The 18,696-nt window shown below is 43.9% G+C and overlaps 1 protein-coding gene and 1 long non-coding RNA gene across 2 annotated transcripts in view; both read left to right on the top strand.

The window, feature by feature from the left end:
• Positions 1–569: 569 nt before the first annotated feature.
• On the top strand, positions 570–10,631 carry LOC106571737 (uncharacterized). Its single transcript, XR_001320991.3, has 3 exons — positions 570–861; positions 1,399–1,466; positions 4,294–10,631. It is a non-coding gene; the product is annotated as an uncharacterized LOC106571737 (long non-coding RNA).
• Positions 10,632–16,698: 6,067 nt separating this feature from the next.
• The window catches only part of esr2a (estrogen receptor 2a), a 38,195-nt gene continuing 36,197 nt past the window's right edge, over positions 16,699–18,696 (top strand). The window contains exon 1 of the mRNA NM_001123577.2: positions 16,699–16,871. The gene's annotated coding sequence lies outside the window, so the exon portion shown is untranslated. The remainder of the gene's footprint in view (positions 16,872–18,696) is intronic.

Raw genomic sequence — 18,696 nt, 5'->3', positions numbered from 1 at the left:
AGAGAGTTAGAATAATCGACTTCAATATGTTTACTAGACGCTAAAGGGGGAGTGTCATGGCCACCAACAGGAAGATGGCTGTTTATCAGAGTGGGATGGGGGGGGGGAATTGGAGGGTGGCGTCAAATGACCTCGAGCCCAAAGAAGAGGAGAGTGTAGTGTGTGTCATCACCTCCAGTGAGATTACAGTGTGTCATTTCGTACGCTAATGCTGTTGGCCCCCAGAATGCATAACCTGCCGGGCTATATTTACAGAGCCATTACAGAGCAAAAACACACAAGTGTGCACGCACACACACACAAGTAGTTGTGCACAACTAATGTAGGAGTACTGGCAAACACACACACCCACACGTGCAAACACACACTGTCCTCAAGCTTAAAGCAGGAATCGACAGATCGCGGACGACCCAATGCCGCCCCACTTCTTGTGTAATGTTTTCACTTCAAACAAAAACAAGGGGGTTAAACCCTGAGCCACCTTGGACTGGCCTTCTGGGAAAGGTGTGTCTTTTGCATTAAATCCTCCCTACTCGAATTACCCTGCTGCCATGGCCCCGGAGCTGGAGAGGAAGTGAAAGTAACTTGCAAGCTAATGTTACAGCTGCCAGAAACAAACACAGAGCAGACGAAGCCAACAAGCTAGCTAACTTGTTTACCAATAAACTGTCCTTGTAGCAGGGAAAACAGAAGCAAGAATCATTCTTGGTTCTTGGATCTGAATCAAGTCGACCCCAAAAGAAAAAAAGAAGCAAGCAAAAGACTGCCCATGACCAATCCATAAACCGGATAAACATTGGAATTAATTTTGAAAGGTGGAAGAGTGAATCCAAAATGGTCATCGTTCTCATGGACTTGTAGGTAAGTATTGGGTTGCGTTTTTAGCCTGCTAGTTACGTTATCCTGTTTCTGGAGAGCTACCCTCCTGTAGGTTTTCAATCCAACCCCACTTGTAACTAACCCGATTCAGCTTATCAACCAGCTAATTATTAGAATCAGGTGCCCTCGATTAGGGTTGGAATAAAAACCTAGAGGACAAAAGCTCTCCAGGAACAAAGTTGGAGAGCCCTGCCTTAGTGTGGTCAATGTTCAAGCAAGCTAACATGGCTCCTTTGCTAGCTATTCAGACTGTTTTGTACTCAAAGGAATCTAAGGATAGCATCATTGAGCTACACTGCATAAACCCTACAACATGCCCAATGCCTTTATTTCAACTAGCTAATGTTAGCTAGGTAAAGCTAGATATGCAGATTGTTGACATGATAGTATGTTTGGTTTGTAGATGATAATGCTAGCTAGCTAGGTGGTCGACAGCATTTTCGGGCCAGGACCACCCCAAAAAATGCATCTAGCTACAAAATTTGGTACAGTAACATCACACAAACATTTATTTCTCAGGGAGATACTGGTGGAGACAGTCTGATTTCGAGGGAACCTGAGGTAGAAAAATCAACACCAAAAGAGAGGTAAGAAATGCTATGTAAATTTTGTTATGCTTTGTGATTCAATAACTATTTACATAAAGCTGTTTGCCTGTTCAGCACATTGACTATATAGCATTGATTCGTACTGTGAACTGCCCTACTTGATTGACTGAATGAATATCCAATGTGGTCAGTCAAATAAACAATGGCTCATCTGCATGACATTGGTAGACTAAGTAATAGGATGGTACATTAGCAGGACACATGCTGAACTGGTTACAGCACAACACCACATCAAATGTATGTAAAGGACACTTGCTGTGACACTGACTTATTTGGTAGTAATGTCTTTCCACCCCCCATTTAACTGTAGTCAACAGAGCATTTATGGTGATTCACAATCCTGCATAGCATTGAAAAAGATGTGGTTGAATTCATAAACGGTGCATACGGTCTCACTATAATGTACTCATATTCCATCAAAATGATGTTATCAAATCAAATCCACATTTATTTGGCATTTGCACAGGATACAGTGAGGTGTATATGGGAATACGACATTGCATTGTACTGTAGGCTATTGAAGTAACAGTGTGTCAGTCAAACTAATGCCAAGGATAGCTTGGACCTGTTGGATGGAGGAAACAAAGTCAGCCGTAGATGATAAACATCCTAACCCTTCATCTACACAACATGTGTTCCATCAGCATTGTATCAATGTGACGTTCTACCTGCTACAACAGAAACCAACCAAATCAACTTAATTTCTCATTATTTCAATTCACAAGATAGAATGAATGCGCCCGTCAGCCATTGAGAATTTAACCTCTGTAGCAGGGCCGTAAGGATGCATTGCGGTCAGACTGGCTATGATGATCTTCTAGTAAGGAGTCAAAGGTAGGAACCAGGAGCATCACATAACAGTTTGTGGCCTGGAAGTGTGGGACCTGGCAACAGGGTCATCATTCCAAGTTGCTGTGTGTGGCGAGTACCGGCCTCCTTTCATGATCCGTTGCTTTTTTACTGGGAGCTAGATGCATTTTTTGGGGTGGTCGTGGGCTGAATCAAACACACTGTCATGTCAACAATTTGCATATCTAGCTTTAGCTAGCTAGTTGAAATAAAGGCATCTGTCACAACTTCCTCCGAAGTCGGTCCCTCTCCTTGTTCGGGCGATGTTCGGCGGTCGATGTCATCGGTCTTCTAGCCATCGCCGATCCACCATTCATTGTTCCTGTGGCTGTGCCATTCCCCGTTCACGCATTAGATAGTCGACCATTAGGGTCAGGGTTGATTAGGGAGGTCACCGCTCCACTGGGCATGGTGATGCAAGGGGGTCACAAGGAGAGAATTAGTCTCTTCCTTATTGACTCTCCTGCATTTCCTGTGGTGCTAGGCCTAGCCTGGTTAGCTTGTCATAACCCCACTGTTTCTTGGCCACAGAGGGTTCTCACGGGGTGGTCGCGAGAGTGCTCACGGGAGGTGTTTAGGGGTTTCTGTTGGTGCTACTATGGTGGAGAGTCCAGACCAGATCTCCACCGTGCGCATTCCCCCTGAATATGCCGATTTGGCTCTCTAAAAAGAAGGCGACTCAATTACCACCCCATCGACGGGGCGATTGTGCGATAAATCTCCTGGTAGACGCTGCACTTCCCAGGAGTCACGTGTATCCCCTCTCACAGGCGGAGACGGAGGCTATGGAAACATATGTCTCTGAATCCCTGCGTCAGGGGTACATTCGGTCCTCCACTTCACCCGCCTCCTCGAGTTTCTTTTTGTGAAGAAGAAGGAGGGAGGTCTGCGCCCGTGTATTGACTATCGGGGTCTGAACCAGATCACTGTGAGGCATAGTTACCTGTTACCGCTCATAGCCACAGCGATTGAGTCAATGCATGGGGCGCGCTTCTTCACCAAACTAGATCTCAGGAGCGCTTACATCCAGGTGCGTATCCGGGAGGGAGACGAGTGGAAGACGGCTTTCAGTACCACCTCAGGGCACTATGAGTACCTCGTCATGCCGTACGGGTTGATGAATGCGCCATGAGTCTTCCAAGCCTTTGTAGACAATATTTTCAGGGACCTGCATGGGCAGGGTATAGTGGTGTATATTGATTACATTTTGATATACTCCGCTACACGCGCCGAGCATGTGGCCCTGGTGCGCAGGGTGCTTGGTCGCCTGTTGGAGCATGACCTGTACGTCAAGGCTGAGAAATGCCTGTTCTTCCAGCAGTCCTTCTCCTTCCTAGGGTATCGCATTTTCACCTCAGGGGTGGAGATGGAGAGTGACCGCATTGCAGCTGTGCGTAATTCGCCGACTCCCACCACGGTAAAGGAGGTGCAGCAGTTCTTTGGGTTTGCCAACTACTACTGGAGGTTTATCCGGGGTTTTGGTCAGGTAGTGGCTCCCATTACCTCACTGCTGAAGGGGGACCCAGTACGCTTGCTGTGGTCAGCTGAGGCGGACAGGGCTTTTAGTCACCTGAGGGCTCTGTTTACCTCGGCTTCCCGTGCTGGCCCATCCGGATCCCTCTTTGGCGTTCATAGTGGAGGTGGACGCGTCCGAGGCTGGGATAGGAGCTGTGCTCTCTCAGCGCTCGGGTACGCCACCGAAGCTCCTCTCCTGTGCCTTCTTCTCGAAGAAGCTCAGCCCGGCGGAGCGAAACTATGACGTGGGGGACCGGGAGCTGTTGGCTGTCGTCAAGGCCTTGAAGGCATGGAGATATTGGCTTGAGGGGGCTAGACACCCTTTTCTCATCTGGACTGACCACCATAATCTGGAGTACATCTGGGCGGCGAGGAGACTGAACCCTCGCCAGGCAAGGTGGGCCATGTTTTTCACCCGTTTTGTGTTTACCCTTTCCTACAGACCAGGCTCCCAGAACGTGAAGGCAGACGCATTGGATAGACAGACAGCGAACGCCAGCACTTTCGCACAGCCATTGAAGAGGAGTGGGACAACATTTCACAGGCCACAATCAACAGCCTGATCAACTCTACAGTATGCGAAGGAGATGTGTCACACTGCATGAGGCAAATGATGGTCACACCAGATAATGACTGGTTTTCTGATCCACGGCCATACCTTTTTTTTAAGGTATCTGTGACCAACAGTCATGTGAAATGCATAGATTAGGGCCTGATTAATTTATTTCAATTTACAAATTTCCTTAGTTGAACTGTAACTCAAACAAGTGTCTCCTCCTCCAGGTAGACCCATTGTAGCAGCGATCGAATCTGATATCCAACATTTCTAAGTTTGTGGATTACCACATTAAACCGATGGTTGCGAATCTCCCATCTTATGTCAAAGACACCAGTCACATTGATAAAGGGCTTAGGAAGGATACCAGAGGGCACCCTGCTGGCCACTTTTGATGTGGAGAGCTTGTTCACTAACATCCCACACACTGGAGGCTTGCAGGCTCTGCTACACTTCCTTCAGCAGAGAGACTATACCCTTGCTCCATCCAATGATTGCATCTTACAACTTACTGAACTGGTATTATCCAATAACTACTTCATCTTTGAGTCAGACTTTTTCATTCGAATTCGGGGTGCCATGGGCTCCCCCTTTCCCCCCAACTATGCAAACCTGTATGTGGGACAATTTGAGGAAGCACTCCTTTACAAAACAGAGACACACGTCCTACTTTCTAAAATTCTCCTATGGAAGAGATACAAAAACTCAGCAAAAAAAGAAACGTCCTCTCACTGTCAACAGCGTTTATTTTCAGGAAACTTAAATAAATGTAAATATTTCTATGAACATAACAAGAATCAACAACTGAGACATAAACTGAACAAGTTCCACATACATGTGACAAAAAGAAATGGAGTAATGTGTCCCTGAACAAAGGGGGGGTCAAAATCAAAAGTAACAGTCAGTATCTGGTGTGGCCTCCAGCTGCATAAAGTACTGCAGTGCATCTCCCCCTCATGGACTGCACCAGATTTGCCAGTTCTTGCTGTGAGACGCTACCCCACTCTTCCACCAAGGCACCTGCAAGTTCCTGGACATTTCTGCGGGGAATGGCCCTATGTCACGTCCTGACCAAAGTAAGAGGTTATTTTCTATGGTAGAGTAGGTCAGGGCGTGACAGGGGGTGTTTTGTGTTTTTTTATGTTTAAGTTCTATGTTGTTTTTTTTGGGGTTGATCTCCAATTGGAGGCAGCTGGTCCTCGTTGTCTCTAATTGGAGATCATATTTAAGTAGGGGTTTTTCTTCCTGGGTTTTGTGGGTTATTATATTTTGAGTAGTGTTTGTTTCTCTGCGTCACGGTTTGTTGTTTTGTCAATTCAGTTATTTAGGTATTGCAAAGTTTCACGGATTTAATAAAATGTGGAACTACAACCACGCTGCACTTTGGTCCGCTCCTTTAGACAACCGTGACACCCTAGCCCTCGCCCTCCGATCCAACAGGTCCAAGACGTGCTCAGTGGGATTGAGATCCGGACTCTTTGCTGTACCACATGAGGGAGGAGGATGTCTTCCCTGTAACGCACAGCGTTGAGATTGCCTGAAATGACAACAAGCTCAGTCCGATGATGCTGGGACACACCGCCCCAGACCACGACGGACCCTCCACCTCCAAATCAATAACGCTCCAGAGTACAGGCCTCGGTGTAACGCTCATACCTTCGACGATAAACGCGAATCCGACCATCACCCCTGGTGGGACAAAACCACGACTCGTCAGTGAAGAGTACTTTTTGCCAGTCCTGTCTGGTCCAGCGACGGTGGGTTTGTGCCCATAGGCGACGTTGTTGCCAGTGATGTCTGATGAGGACCTGCCTTACAACAGGCCTACAAGCCCTCAGTCCAGCCTCTCTCAGCCTATTGCGGACAGTCTGAGCACTGATGGAGGGATTGTGCGTTCCTGGTCTAACTCGGGCAGTTGTTGTTACCATCCTGTACCTGTCCCGCAGGTGTGATGTTCGAATGTACCGATCATGTGCAGGTGTTGTTACACATGGTCTTCCGCTACAAGGACGATCAGCTGTCCGTCCTGTCTCCCTGTACCAGTGTCTTAGGCGTCTCACAGTACGGGCATTGCAATTTATTGCCCTGGCCACATCTGCAGTCCTCATTCCTCCTTGCAGCATGCCTAAGGCACGTTCACGCAGATGAGCAGGGACCCTGGGCATCTTTCTTTTGGTGTTTTTTCAGAGTCAGTAGAAAGGCCTCTTTAGTGTCCTAAGTTTTCATAACTGTGACCTTAATTGCCTACTGTCTGTAAGCTGTTAGTGTCTTAATGACCGTTCCACAGGTGCATGTTCATTAATTGTTTATGGTTCATTGAAAAAGCATAGGAAACAGTGTTTAAACCCTTTACAATGAAGATCTGTGAAGTTATTTGGATTTTTACGAATTATCTTTGAAAGACAGGGTCGTGAAAAAGGGACGTTTCTTTTTTTTGCTGAGTTTAGATGATGTCAGCAGGAAGTCAGCAGGAACTAAATTAATTCCAAACTCTACTAAATGAGAGCTCTGAATACCTCAAATTCACCATGCAGAATGATGAGAGAAAAATAACTTACCTGGACTTATGGATCATCAAAGAGAATGATGTATTACACAGAGACTTATACACAAAGCCAACAGACCAAAATACATTACATTACATTACATTTAAGTCATTTAGCAGACGCTCTTATCCAGAGCGACTTACAAAATGGTGCATTCACCTTATGATATCCAGTGGAACAACCACTTTACAATAGTGCATCTAAATATTTTAGGGGGGGGGGGGGGTTAGAAGGATTACTTTATCCTATCCTAGGTATTCCTTAAAGAGGTGGGGTTTCAGGTGTCTCCGGAAGGTGGTGATTGACTCCGCTGTCCTGGCGTCGTGAGGGAGCTTGTTCCACCATTGGGGTGCCAGAGCAGCGAACAGTTTTGACTGGGCTGAGCGGGAACTGTGCTTCCTCAGAGGTAGGGGGGCCAGCAGGCCAGTGGTGGATGAACGCAGTGCCCTTGTTTGGGTGTAGGGCCTGATCAGAGCCTGAAGGTATGGAGGTGCCGTTCCCTTCACAGCTCCGTAGGCAATCACCATGGTCTTGTAGCGGATGCGAGCTTCAACTGGAAGCCAGTGGAGAGAGCGGAGGAGCGGGGTGACGTGAGAGAACTTGGGAAGGTTGAACACCAGACGGGCTGCGGCGTTCTGGATGAGTTGTAGGGGTTTAATGGCACAGGCAGGGAGCCCAGCCAACAGCGAGTTGCAGTAATCCAGACGGGAGATGACAAGTGCCTGGATTAGGACCTGCGCCGCTTCCTGTGTGAGGCAGGGTCGTACTCTGCGAATGTTGTAGAGCATGAACCTACAGGATCGGGTCACCGCCTTGATGTTAGTGGAGAACGACAGGGTGTTGTCCAGGATCACGCCAAGGTTCTTAGCACTCTGGGAGGAGGACACAAGGGAGTTGTCAACCGTGATGGCGAGATCATGGAACGGCAGTCCTTCCCCGGGAGGAAGAGCAGCTCCGTCTTGCCGAGGTTCAGCTTGAGCTGGTGATCCGTCATCCACACTGATATGTCTGACAGACATGCAGAGATGCGATTCGCCGCCTGGTTATCAGAAGGGGGAAAGGAGAAGATTAATTGTGTGTATCGTCTGCATAGCAATGATAGGAGAGACCATGTGAGGATATGACAGAGCCAAGTGACTTGGTGTATAGCGATAATAGGAGAGGGCCTAGAACAGAGCCCTGGGGGACACCAGTGGTGAGAGCGCATGGTGCGGAGACAGATTCTCGCCACGCCACCTGGTAGGAGCGACCTGTCAGGTAGGACGCAATCCAAGCGTGGGCCGCGCCGGAGATGCCCAACTCGGAGAGGGTGGAGAGGAGGATCTGATGGTTCACAGTATCAAAGGCAGCAGATAGGTCTAGAAGTATGAGAGCAGAGGAGAGAGAGTTAGCTTTAGCAGTGCGGAGAGCCTCCGTGACACAGAGAAGAGCAGTCTCAGTTGAATGCCCAGTCTTGAAACCTGACTGATTAGGATCAAGAAGGTCATTCTGAGAGAGATAGCAGGAGAGCTGGCCAAGGACGGCACGTTCAAGAGTTTTGGAGAGAAAAGAAAGAAGGGATACTGGTCTGTAGTTGTTGACATCGGAGGGATCGAGTGTAGGTTTTTTCAGAAGGGGTGCAACTCTCGCTCTCTTGAAGACGGAAGGGACGTAGCCAGCGGTCAAGGATGAGTTGATGAGCGAGGTGAGGAAGGGGAGAAGGTCTCCGGAAATGGTCTGGAGAAGAGAGGAGGGGATAGGGTCAAGTGGGCAGGTTGTTGGGCGGCCGGCCGTCACAAGACGCGAGATTTCATCTGGAGAGAGAGGGGAGAAAGAGGTCAAAGCACAGGGTAGGGCAGTGTGAGCAGGACCAGCGGTGTCGTTTGACTTAGCAAACGAGGATCGGATATCGTCAACCTTCTTTTCAAAATGGTTGACGAAGTCATCCGCAGAGAGGGAGGAGGGGGGGGGGGGGGGAGGAGGATTCAGGAGGGAGGAGAAGGTAGCAAAGAGCTTCCTAGGGTTAGAGGCAGATGCTTGGAATTTAGAGTGGTAGAAAGTGGCTTTAGCAGCAGAGACAGAAGAGGAGAATGTAGAGAGGAGGGAGTGAAAGGATGCCAGGTCCGCAGGGAGGCGAGTTTTCCTCCATTTCCGCTCGGCTGCCCGGAGCCCTGTTCTGTGAGCTCGTAGTGAGTCGTCGAGCCACGGAGCAGGAGGGGAGGACCGAGCCGGCCTGGAGGATAGGGGACAGAGAAAATCAAAGGATGCAGAAAGGGAGGAGAGGAGGGTTGAGGAGGCAGAATCAGGAGATAGGTTGGAGAAGGTTTGAGCAGAGGGAAGAGATGATAGGATGGAAGAGGAGAGAGTAGCGGGAGAGAGAGAGCGAAGGTTGGGACGGCGCAATACCATCCGAGTAGGGGCAGAGTGAGAAGTGTATATATACCTTGCTATGTGTGGATAGTATGCATCCCCTTCCCCTCAAGAATGGTCTACCATATAGCCAGTTATGCAGAGTTAAACAAATCTGTGGCCACCAGAAAGATTTTGACAGCAATGCTAAAAATAATGACAGATAAATAAAAAATGAGAGGCTACAAGGACAACTCTTGATGCTGCAATGATGAAAATATCTCAATTACAAAAAACTCAACCAAAGAAGAAAAAACAACGCACCTGTCTTTTGCACCAAGTACACCAAGTGTTTGGAGAAAATGAAAGCAATCCTGAAAAAGCACTGGCAAATTCTGCAATCAGACAAAAAAACACACCTCTTCAAGGAACCCCCACTGGTGGTCTATAAGCATGGTCGCAATATTGGAGATAGCTTGGTGAGATCTGACATGCTCTGAGCCTCTCAGACACTCTTGACACCCATTCCAAATGGGAACTACAAATGTGGCTCATGCGCACAGTGTAATAGCACTATAAAAACATCCTTCTTCAGACACCCACATACAGGTGGAAAAATCCCTGTTAGGGGTAACATCCCATGCAAGACCAAGGGAGTAATCTCTCATATCACCTGTTCATGTGGAAAAAGCCTACGTAGGACAAATGAAAAGACAATTAAAACAACGCATAGCTGAACACTGCAGCTCAATCAGGTGTAAGGACATTGACTATCCAGTAGCAGCTCACTTTGTTGAAGCTAACCATCTAATGTCCTCCCTCAAATACACAGGCATTGAGCATGTTGCTCTACCAAGGAGAGGAGGTAGCGTCGAGATCCTACTACTACAAAGGGAGGCTTACTGGATATCCTATCTAAAAACATTGACCCCTAGGGGTCTGAATATTGACTTTGATCTCAGGCCCTTCTTATGAACAATTCTTTATTTTATGAACAAGTCTTATAAATTGATATATTCTTTCTACATAGCGTACATCTAATATGTTCCCCCTGTTGATGATGCTTATTATGCCTTACGGTTGAACCAAAAGATTACATGTAACAAATATAAATGAAATAGGAAACAATTAAATATGTGAAATTGAATTAAACAATAATGTATGTTGATGCCAATATTATGTACAATATTCAATTATGTTTGCATATGATAACCATAACATAATATTTAAAATGCCACAAACTATTGTTTTTTTAACAGTTTCACTAAATTCATTCTAATTAACTTAATCATTATGACACACCCCTCACTATTGTCATTGGTTGCACTAATTGCACTGTTTGTCGACATAACCTGGTTCAAGTATTCATGACATTGCCGAAATGTTGGTGATTTACCCAATACATTACTGGGAGTTTATATATGGAGTATGCGACTCTCTTTATTTTTATAGTTTAAAATATATATTGTTATAGTTATTCAGGAGTAACATTTAAACAGAATAATATATATATATATATATATATATATATATATATATAATATTTTCACCTTTATTTAACCAGGTAGGCCAGTTGAGAACAAGTTCTCATTTACAACTGTGACCTGGCCAAGATAAAGCAAAGCAGTGTGACAAAAACAACAACACAGGGTTACACATGGGAAAAACAAACATACAGTCAATAACACTATAGAAAATCTGTATACAGTGTGTGCAAATGAAGTAAGGAGGTAAGGCAATATATTGTGTACAGCTGCAAGCTGCTCTGACAGCCGATGCTTGAAGTTAGTGAGGGAGATATAAGTCTCCAACTTCAGTGATTTTTGCAATTTGTTCCATTCATTGGCAGCAGAGGAAAGGTGGAAAAAGGAGGTGTTGGCTTTGGGGATGACCATTGAATGACCATTGAAATGTACCTGCTGGAGCACGTGCTACGGGTGGGTGTTGCTATGGTGACCAGTGAGCTGAGCTTTACCTAGCAAAGATTTATAGATGACCTGGAGCCAGTGGGTTTGGCGACGAATATGTAGTGAGGACCAGCCAACGAGAGCATACAGGTCACAATGGTGGGTAGTATATGGGGCTTTGGTGACAAAACAGATGGCACTGTGATAGACTGCTTCTAATTTGCTGAGTAGAGTGTTGGAGGCTATTTTGTAAATGACATCGCCGAAGTCAAGAATCGGCAGGATAGTCAGTTTTGCGAGGTTATGTTTGGCAGCATGAGTGAAGGAGGCTTTGTTGCGAAGTAGGAAGCCGATTCTATATTTAATTTTGGATTGGAGATGCTTATTATGAGTCTGGAAGGAGAGTTTACAGTCTAGCCCCACCAACATTAGACAACTATACACGAAACCGTAACTATACAGAAAAAAAATTAATGAAATCAATAATGAGAGAACAGTCCAATTAACTGATAATTAAAATAGCAATGCAGATGGCACTCTTTTGCTAAGTGCAGAGATGTATTATAGGTAATGAATGTGTAGGGGACTTCTGAGAATGCCTCAGACTTTGATGTAGCGGAAAGATCAGTGTACTCAAAATTCAGAAGTTGTAAGTTCAAATACAAAGTGGGGTCATATTGAAAAGTCAGTACTAAGTGATCATGTACATTTTTTGGAGGGATTTTGACACTATTTTACCTGAACAGCCTACCACTTACCTCAAAAATCCCATACCATGTAATTACTTTACTTATAATGGTTTGGGACAACTGGGACCATCACTTGACATCCTGACGACTGGAAAAACAAAAGTTTTCGGAACATCTTAAAAACGTCCTTATATGGCCCTCAATGACGTCCTGCTAATGACGTCCTCCAATGAGTCCCAGTGGTTCTCAAAGTGGTGGTCAGGAGTGTGAAACTGCTTGCTAAGGTTATGGTTAGGGTTAGAGTTATGGTTAGTAGATAGTCTGTACTAGAACATCTACAAATGGACTATCCAAATAAAGTGTTATCGAAAAATAAGGTAGCACCAACAATAACTCCACTTAATAAAGAATTTATCATGGATAAGTAAATCGTTAATTTATCATTTATTAGTCAGTACTCCCACATTTGTTAATGTAAGTAAGCTAGTTCACACATTTATAAACACCTAAAGTATGTAATAATGAAGATGTTTCATATAGGTCCTTATAAACCATTTACTAATCATTAGTAAAGTATTTTTGCGTGGCCTCATCTAAAGTGAAGGTTATTTCTACTTTATAAATACTTTATACAGTAAATGTTTTGAGTGACCAGTGTAATTCCTCACAGAAAGATGGACATGCCATTCGTTGACATTCCAGCAGTAGGTGATGCTCTTTAAGGTCTCAAAATGGTAAATGAATAAGAACAAAACAGAGGATGTTTATGGAAATAATATCAAACACCCCACACAGTCAAATATATAGGATACAAACATTCTATTCCAGCTAAGCAATGGATATATAGTGTTTTGCAAAAAACAAATGTTCATACACATCTAAAATCTTTTAATAAATCTGAGTACAGTAATATTTGACACACATATACAGGTAAGCAATCATATTTTATGAAAAAACACAAATGTGAAAAATGTGGTATATTTTGGAAATAAATGATTAATTTGTTTCTTTATCTCTTAAGCAGTCTATTGACTGCTCTAAGGAGTGACTGCAATCCACAGTTTCACACCCTGATCTGTTTCACCTGACTTTGTGCTTGTCTCCACCCTGCTCCAGGTGTCGCCTATCTTCCCCATTATCCCCAGTGTATTTATAACTGTGTTCTCTGTTTGTCTGTTGCCAGTTCGTCTTGTCTTGTCAAGCCTACCAACGTGTTTTTCCGTGCTCCTATTTTTCCTAGTCTCTGTTTTCTAGCCCTCCCGGTTCTGACCTGTTCTGCCTGCCCTGACACTGAGCACGCCTTCCTGACCATTCAGCCTGCCCTGACCTCGAGCCTGCCTGCCCCCTGTACCTTTTGGACTCTGATTTGGTTAATGAACTTCTGCCTGTTCTCGACCTGCCCAATGCCTGCCCCTTGTATTCTAATAAATATCAGCGACGCTAACTATCTGCCTCCTGTGTCTGCATCTGGGTCTCGCCCTGTGTCGTTATACAGTTTGGTTTCGGTAGATAAGTTACTGCCAATGAACGCTAATGTTAGCATTTTCGGAAGAAATACATTACTTTACTCAGCAAAGTATGTCTAAAGTTGTGTAACACTTTTACAACAGTCTGACACTTTTGTAATAAAATTGTCAATATATTTTCTTAAATATCTTCTGTATTGTGTGCTTATTGTTTAACCATTCATACAGTATGTTCTAGGGCAGTGGTTTTCAAACGTTTTCGGTTACTGTACCACCAACTGAATTTTGCTCTGCCTGGAGTACCCCCTCATGTGCATTTTACCAGTAAGCCTATGATCTCATGAGTCTTCTAAAGTACCCCCTGGTTGGGAACCACTGTTCTAGGGGACATTAAGACCTTAACCCCTGTTGGTATAAGTCCTTAAATAGCAATATCTACTAAACTAACATATGGAATTATTTTAAGATGATCATAAAATGTGTCATTTAGCTATTTGATTTACATTTTTCGGACCCCTGTAGGTATAAAGAAAATAAACAAATGATTTGCTGAAACATTGAATTTGGAGCTTGTGTTTATAATAAATACTTCAAGATAACTAGCTAATAGGAAGTTAGCTAGCTGATGATATTTGATTCATTTATCTGTAAAGTTATCTAGCTAGCTAGCAGCTTATACACAGTGGCCTACTGTAGGTAGATAGCTAGCTAGATAATAATACAATGTTTTTATTTATTTCTCAATTTTTTTACCAATTTTTCGTGATATCCAATTGGTAGTCACAGTCTTGTCCCATCGCTGCAACTCCGGTACGGACTCGGGAGAGGCGAAGGTCGAGAGCCATGCGTCCTCTGAAACACGACCCTGCCAAGCCGCACTGCTTCTTAACACACTGCTTGGTTAACCCGGAAGCCAGCCACACCAATGTGTTGGAGGAAACACCGTCAAACTGGCGACCGTGTCAGCGTGCATGCGGCCGGCCTGCCACAGGAGTCACCAGCGCGCAATGGGACAAGGACATCCCGGCCGGTCAAACTCTCCCCTAACCCGGACGATGCTGGGCCAATTGTGCAGCACCTCATGGGTCTCCCGGTCACGGCCGGCTGCGTCACAATCCAGGAATGACTCTGGATCTGTAGTGACGCCTCTAGCACTGCGATGCAGTGCCTTAGACCGCTGCGACCACTCAGGAGGTTATACAATGTTTTTTGTGTTTTTTTTTTAAACTTATGTTCTTAGATGCATGAATAGGTTTTCCCAATGCCTTTCCCACAGTTTTTTGGGATCCACAGAGAAATGAAATAATCTGCTCTAAGAATGTATTTTGCCCAATTGTGAATAAAAGAGTGCAAGGGTAAGGGATAAAATGAAGAACTGAGTCTTGACTAGAGCAGGGGTGATAACTGACCAATGCAGGGGTGAGGGATGAGGAGTAGGGATGACGCTTGACTAGTGCAGGTTAATACTTGTCTAGGGGAGGGGTGGGGGTTGAGGAAGCAGGAGTCGGCGTGGATCTTGGAAATAACGGTGGTGAAAGTGAGGAAGATTGGACTACGTTCCAAAGAAATGGGAAACGGAGCAAAGTAGTATTGGGAAACATAACACCTAGTTCTGTGAATGTCCCCTCTTATCTTGTAGGAGTACAGTTTTTGAGGAGGAGTGGTTTGAGTTGCCAAATCTGAAGAATCCATTTGAAATATCCAGATTGGTGGAAAGAGTGATGGGTAAAGTAAATGCAGTGAGGATTACGAGAAAGTGGACTTCTTTTTATTTTGTGTACTTCTGAGGAACAGAAAGAGCTGGTGTTGCGTTGCACCTGATTCGAGAAGGTTGCCATGTCGTGCGTGGCTCTTTGGAGCAGGGCACCCCTCAATGGGGTAATGTCTGGCGTTTTGTGGGAAGTCAATGTGATGAAAATGAAAAGTATCCCTGGAGTGATTGATGCACGTGAAATGAATCGAGTAGTTAATGAAGAGAAAGTGAAGAGTCTATCTGTTCTTTTGTTTTTTGAGTCCATCCTGCAAGTAATCAATTTTTCATTTGGAAGAGTCAGCTTTTTAAACCAACATGGCTCAGTTTAAATTGTTTTTACATTGTAGTAAAACAAAATCTCATTTGATATACATTTTGACCAGATGAAGTTGGGGTGTATGAATTAGAGCGTTTGTCCCAAGATTGCAGCAGTGTGGTCCATGAAGTGCCTTTAGACATATGGAAAGTGTCTGTAGAAGAAAGAAGCCAAGGTGTGAAAGTTGTGAAAGTTGTGGAGAAGATCATGTTGACTGTGGATTGAATTTTGATTGTGTGAAATGTTGCAATTGTGGTGGGAACCATGTTGCTTCATCTTTAATATGCCCTATGAGGGGTGAAGGAAAATGAGTTGGCTAAAGTCAGGGCCAACCAGAACATATCATATGCAGCAGCTGTCAAGAGGGTTGAGGGAGCGAATGGTCCTGAGGGCCTATGGTGGAGGATAGGCATTCACAGCATGAGGCACATGTTGCCTCTCTTCAGACGGACCCAGATATTCTACAGGTTAAGAAGGTGGACTTTTACTCTTTAGCTATGTTGATCTGCCAAAGTGGAAAAAGTCTGGAAAGATTGACATCATTGTGGATGCGGCGGAGCTACATGAAAGGCTGTCACGGGAGCCTGAGTGGGGAGATATGGAACGTGGAAGGACAGAAGAAGTGGGAGTCTGTTTTTCGTAGTTTAGTGTTTTTTGTTGTTGACTATTTTAGTTGTGAGGAGTAAGTTAGTTATCCCAATCAAGTATGGTTTTCTTTTCACTTTGAATCCAGTAGTTGGATGTAGTCCACCCTAAAACCCCACTGCAGAAGAACAAAAGGAGGGGTTACACATTTTATTTTATTTATTTAACCTTTATTTAACTAGGCAAGTCAGTTAAGAACAAATTCGTATTTACAATGACAGCCTACCAAAAGGCAAAATGCCTCCTGCGGGAACGAGGGCTGGGATAAAAAATATAAAATAAATTAAATAAAAATATAGGACAAAACACATCACAACAAGAGAGACAACACAACACTACATCAAGAGAGACCTACTGTAGGACAACAACATAGAATGGCGGCAATACATGACAACACAGCATGGTAGCAACACAACATGCCAACAACATGGTAGCAACACAACACGGCACAAACATTATTGGGCACAGACAACAGCACATAGGGCAAGAAGATAGAGAGACAACAATACATCACACTTGACTAGTGCAGGGTTGATATTTGGCTAGGGGAGGGGTGCGCGTTGAGGAGGAGGAGGAATGATGGAGTTCCTAATATGTATTCCGTACCAGCTATATCAGTTATATCTGGTATTTTCGGACCCACTCTGTTCAATCTCCTCTGCTTTCTTGTCGTGCGCGCTTGACGGAAAGGTCGAAACAGTTGGTTGCTGAACGAAGGACAGAAACGGCATGTCAATGTTCCTGATGAATTTTGTTTTTCTAACTGACCATTGGAACTTTTCTGACAGTCTGTGATGTAATATCTGCACGAGAGGTAGGTGACAACACGAACATTAGGTTGGTTCAACTTGTAAAAGTGTAATACAGCGGTATTACTGACGCTACACTGCTATTTGAGGTCTATCTACTGAATCCTTAATAACGGGTTCAAATTCTAGATGGACTTGTTACTTTTGAGCGTCATATTTATTTTATTTCAATAAACCACAATGCTAGCTTATTAATGTGTACACAATTAATTAATTAATGCAATGGGTATTAATTTTTCTGTCCTTCTTCTTAAATTGTATGTGCATATGTGTTATTCTATTTGTCAATGTAGAGCCACCGGTAAACGTGTGGTTAACTAGCATTTTCCACTGCACTTTTCACTCAGGTGGGGCAGCACCCCACCACTTTTTTATTTGGTTTAATACAAAATATTGTTGCAAAAGCGTTAAGGGCTACAAAGTAATCTTTTTTACACTAATTTACACACTAATTTGTCACCTTTGTGCACAATTAATCTATGCTTCACATCGGAGTGTTGCAGGTTCTGTGCGTGTCGAGCGATCAGATTCGCGGAAATCAGAGGTTGCGCGGCTAGGCACTACGCACTAAAGAATGCAAAACTCGCTCTTCACTTTCCAACAGTATTTATTTAGCAAACATGATAACACAACACTTCCTACAGACACAAGCAAAAACAATTAACATAAATGTTGCAGCAGCTTCATCAAAACATTACTAATCTGACATGGTGTATGCCATGAAAAACTGAAAAATGTCAGGTCTCAGCAACTGGCTTACTGATAACAATTGCAGCTGAATACAGCCTACTCTGCCAAGGTAAACGAACCAGTAACATTATGCATTTATTGCCCATTTATTTTTGTCTGGAGAAAATGTAATGTGCTCAAATTTGGGTTATATTCGAACTTCAGCTGGCTTAAGCCACCTAGACATTTTCAATCCAAAATTATTAACTGGAAAATCAGTCAACACAATAGTAATGACATGGATAGACTGTGTGAGTAACTTTTTAATTACTGATATATCTAACACAATAGTAATGACATGGATAGACTGTGTGAGTAACTTTTTAATTACAGATGCATCTAACATAATAGTAATGACATGGATAGACTGTGTGAGTAACTTTTTAATTACAGATGCATATGCGGACTAAACTCCACTGATTCGATATATATTTTTGAAGTATCTTTTACCTATGTTTGTCCTTTGTATTTGCGTGCCTTTCTTTATTTGCTGAAATTCATACTTTTTCTATAAACGTTAATAAAAGACAACCGTCGACTGTTTTCTCATTGCTGTTGCTCAAAGACGGCAACTCAAAGGCACGCGACTACAGAGGACAAACATAGGTACACGGTGGGTGTTTAATAATTTTTTTTAAGTATTGACCCATTATTTCAACCATTGACCGAATCATTGTAGTCGGAGCTAGATTCCACAAAGCCTGGTCTCGGATCCACGGCGTTGGTGAAGTTCATCAGAAACTTCCTTCACCATGGAGAGAAGTTTATTCTTCTACAGATGCATTAGCCTACACGATGCAACCCTAAATAAAGCAAGCTCAGCCATGTTAGTTATATTGTCCAATTGCAATTGTTGTCTCTGTGTCTGTTAGTCTAGTTTTAAACTAGAATTCATATGAACAAGTACAATGTTACTGCAGTTTGACAGGGTTTTCATCATTCCACTCTTAAAAAAAAAAAAACATGTTCCAGTTGGAACCAAATAAGGTTCTTCAGAGCAAGTTTCTGATGAACTTCACCAACGCCGTGGATCCGAGACCAGGCTTTGTGGAATCTAGCTCCGACTACATTGATTCGGTCAATAGTTGAAATAATGGGTCA

This window comes from Salmo salar, chromosome 15 (genome assembly GCF_965601325.2).
Source record: "Salmo salar chromosome 15, fSalSal1, whole genome shotgun sequence".
Classification (NCBI taxonomy): domain Eukaryota; kingdom Metazoa; phylum Chordata; class Actinopteri; order Salmoniformes; family Salmonidae; genus Salmo; species Salmo salar.
Note: the sequence above shows the minus strand (reverse complement) of the source record. Positions and strands in the feature narration are given on the sequence as shown.